Source organism: Acartia tonsa, chromosome 12 (assembly GCF_053477335.1).
Source record: "Acartia tonsa isolate MP-2025a chromosome 12, ASM5347733v1, whole genome shotgun sequence".
Lineage (NCBI taxonomy): Eukaryota > Metazoa > Arthropoda > Copepoda > Calanoida > Acartiidae > Acartia > Acartia tonsa.
Genome location: NC_137271.1, coordinates 65,964 through 70,459, shown reverse-complemented (window position 1 = coordinate 70,459; position 4,496 = coordinate 65,964). Strand labels below are relative to the sequence as shown.

The 4,496-nt window shown below is 28.6% G+C and overlaps 1 long non-coding RNA gene across 1 annotated transcript; it reads right to left on the bottom strand.

The window, feature by feature from the left end:
- Positions 1 to 257: 257 nt before the first annotated feature.
- Positions 258 to 3,843, bottom strand: LOC145333530 (uncharacterized). Its single transcript, XR_013884530.1, has 3 exons — positions 2,903 to 3,843; positions 1,740 to 1,817; positions 258 to 1,204 (listed from the first exon to the last, which is right to left on the bottom strand). It is a non-coding gene; the product is annotated as an uncharacterized LOC145333530 (long non-coding RNA).
- Positions 3,844 to 4,496: the final 653 nt, after the last annotated feature.

The window sequence follows — 4,496 nt, the reverse complement described above, 5'->3', positions numbered from 1 at the left end:
CTGAAATTGGCCACAGATGAGCAAGAAAAATGTTCTTTATCATTTTAGTAATGGCTTTGGATTCTACTAGGAGGTACCATTTGAACATATATTCTGAAACGACATGAAAGGTGGCATTAAAGTCGAGAACTGAAAATATTTTAAGATTCTTGGATTTTGGTAATTATTGGTAGTATATTGGCCATAGAATCAGTTATAGGTGTCCAAATCACTTTCAAAGGTGTTTTTGTTGTCAGGGTAATATGCTGGGTCAGATATTTTAGAGATAGAGGTAGAGTATGACAGTTAGTATGTACTAAGACATTTATCCATTAGTATCTGTATTCCTTTTTAAAAGATATTTCAATTTTGAAGCGTTTTTCAGCAATTCTTACAAAAAACCGAAAATGGCAAAATATTGCAAATTTTCATCAAACAAGGATGACAACAACCATAAAAGCGAAGCTCCAATCTGGTTGAACAAACTAACATGAACACTTATTGAGTGTCAGAATTGAATAAGCAGAATACAAATGAATAAGTTGAAAAAAATAGTACATTGTTGCAAAACTGCTTAAATACAGGATGTCTTTACTTTGAGATTGAGAAAATGATTTTCCACATACATCACATGAATATGGTTTCTCACCAGTGTGTGTTCTTATATGTTTATCTCTACTATATGCTCGTGAGAATGATTTACTACAAATATTACATGAATATGGTTTCTCTCCTGTATGTGTTCTCATATGGACATCTCTATTTTCCTTTTCGGAAAAAGATTTACCACATACATCACATGGATATGGTTTCTCATCAGTGTGAGTTTTCATATGTCTGTCTTTACTTTGAGCTGTGGTGAGTGATTTTCCACATATTTCACAGGAGTATTGTTTCTCTCCAGTATGAGTTCTCATATGCTGATCTTTACTACCTAATCGCAAAAATGATTTTCCACATACATCACATGAATATGGTTTCTCACCTGTATGTGTTCTCATATGTGTATCTTTACTTTGAGCTGTGGTGAATGATTTTCCACATATTTCACAGGAATATGGTTTCTCTCCTGTATGTGTTCTCATATGAGTATTTCTATTACTAGCTGTACTAAATGTTTTGCCACAAATCTGACAAGAGTTCTTCTTTTTTTCACTATCCATTATTCTATGCTGTTATATAATTATAGATATTTGATATTCCTTCAATGGCATCAGTTACAAATCTGAAATAGTAAACTTTTATAATTTCAAATAAACTCAAGTATCTACTTTCGTATCAATTCTTTCTTTGCTTTCTTATAAATACTATTGGAAGGATATAAAAAAGGACACCTGCTGTACTTAATGATAAATAATGTATTATAGGTGAGTCTGATGCCCAATAATAAATAATTGACTACTACCTAATTAATTGTTATCAACTGATGGTTGTATCTCATTGCTTTAGACAAGAATACAATTAATTCTTTATTACTATAATCTACATGTATTTGAATGGTATAAAAATAGGACACCTGCCACACTTAATGTCCAATACTTAATAATACTTGAAATATCAAAACTAATGCTATACATAAGAACACAATTCAATGTAGAATAAGAATTTTTTATTTATACATTTAGCTAATAGCTACCTATTAATTTTTAAATTTTGATAATCTAGATTTACTGTAAAGTCATTATTGAAAAGAGAAATACTATTAAATTAAAGAATCAGAAATTTATTATTATAAATGGAACACTAATAACAATTCTTACCAATAAAAGAGATGAATCAAAAACTTTTGTTGAGACCTGAGCTCTGACTGGTATAAACAACAATATTTTCTCAGCAGGCTGAAATAATTAAATTAACAAAAAAACGAGATTGCTGCTGTTTATGAGAAGATATCTGTAGCAGAGGCAAATAATGATTAAGCAAAAAAGAGTTTGTTTAAATATTTTGGAAATGATGGATGTAGCACAGAAATCATGATGTAGCTTAAGCAGTAAACTATATATTATCATGTACAGGTTGGTATTATAAAAGAATAGAAATTAATTCCCATCCTAAATTTGTAGTTAAAACAATCAATTCCTTTTCACGAGGTTCTTAAAATTTGTTTTAAATTCTCCAAAAATATTTCAAAATCTTCCAATTAAGACCTTCATAGATTACATTAGAACTCTAAATCTGTCAGAGAGTGATATGGTCACTAGAGGAAGGGAAAAAACATGTAAACCTAGTTTTTTTTTTACATAGGAATGTTTTTTCTTATCACTACCATGGCAAGGAATAAACATTTTTTGTTCCAGGGAATAACATGATGGAGCAATAGCTAAGGTAGTTATTAGAAATATTTCATTTAATCAAAGTATTAGTGGTAAGTTTTGTTATTTAAGTGATTAAAAAATAGAATCTGCAAGGAAAAATTTATAGAGATGTTATTTATTTATATCTTTGTCTCTTTCTAAATTCTAAATATCTATTTAAGAAAGTAGGTACATAAAAAAGTGGTATTTGTAAAAACTAGATATAAATTCACATATTACATAATTAAGGTTTTGGTCTGAAGCTAAAGATCACAGAAAATACTGATCCAACTGGGTTGTACTTTTGAGTGACACTTTATGAAAGTCTTTGGTTGGTTTCAGGCTACTTACTGACATCCCCCGCCCTCTCTAGAGTATGGGGGATTTGCACTATCTATAGAAGTTTTATAAGTAGGTACCTATATAATTGATATTAAAAAAAAAATATTATTACAACTGTATTACAAGGGACAGAAGAAAAAGCATGAAACAGTTTTGCCTATTAAAACTATATTTTTTATTTCATTATTGTTTTCATGGAAAATTTGCTTAAATTCTTAATCAGACGAAAATATTGAAGAAAAATCACATTTACTATTCTGGAAAATTATAAAAAATATTTTACTCACCTCTATTTTTCCTCTTATAAACTCCAATCTACAGTTCCTATTATTTCTCCTTTTTTCTTTCAATACATTTTCTATTTATCTGAAAAAATAATGAACTATGTTCTGTACATTATACAAATAATAATCAAGTATATGGAGTATGTTGGTATTGTACATTATTAAAAAATACAAGACAAGCTTAGCATCAGCTGTAAGTATTTAAAGCAAATCAAAATGTTTATAGTTCCATAAAATACATTTGAAAAAGAGGTTATAGTTTAAACAAGGATGACAACATCCGTAAGTAGCGAAGCACAAAAAATAAAATCATAGATGGTAATACGTACAAGTAGATTTAAAGTGTATTTATTAATTGATTTATTGGAGAAAATAAACACGAAACCCTGTTCTATTTTGTATAATGATGAAAATCAAAGTAAATAACATAAAAGATGCTCATGACAATAGGAAAAATTATTTTGATACTGATATCCCAAAAAAATTTTAAAATTGGACAAAAAACACCAAAGATATGAGGAAATATGTAAAACATACAAAAATAGCAAAAACCTGCTAAAAAGCAGTCTGACCGCCATGCTTGTTTTCTTAAAACGACAGGAAATTTAATTTTTAAATCCTTAACTTAAAAAAATTTGAAAAATTGGACTATACACATCAAAGATATGGAAAAATTGTTTCTTTAAACAACAGGAAATTTAATTTGATATGTATAATTGAAAAAATTTTGGAAATCGTACCATAAACACCAAAGATATGGAGAAAAATGTGAAAAATAAAAAAAAATAGCCTAAAACCTGCTGAAAGACAGTCTGACCGTCATAGTTGTTTTCTTAAAAGGACAGGAAATTTAATTTTGATATCTATAACTAAAAAAATTTTGGAAATCGGACCATAAACACCAAAGATATCGAGAAAAATGTGAAAAATACAAAAATAGCCTAAAACCTGCTTAAAGGCAGTCTGACTGTCATAGTTGGTTTCTTTTAAGGACTGAAAATTTAATTTAGATATCTATAACTGAAAAAATTTTAAAAATCGCACCATAAACACAGAAGATATTGAGAAAAATGTGAAAAATACAAAAATAGCCTATAACCTGCTAAAACCATCGATGTTTTATACTTAATTGTGCTCCATATTGATGAAAATGTTGTCAAAAAATTCAGCATTCTATCTTTTATAGGAGCTGAGTAAATCCCATTTCCCCCATAGCGTTACAGACTGACGGACAGACGGACAAAGTGAATTATAGAGTAGCTTCGCTACTAAAAATGGCGTAATGAAATACATACATTTTTTTTTAAATGTTTCATCTTAAAAGAAAAATATCATATTTCTTCTTTTACATTCATGATATTAAGAGCTTCATCATTATTCAAAGGTTCATCTTTAGTAGTAAGAGGATCAATAAACACATTTTCTACAGCATGACCCTCAAAAAAGTATTTTTAAGCATCTGCAGCCCTTATTTCTCAATGAATTATAAAAAAATGCATATGTCCTTGTTCTCCATAGTATTCCACATAAGTAGATATAAAAATATTTTTTTTACCTCCATTAACACCGGAGATTTTTAGAGCTAAAGTTTTGAAAA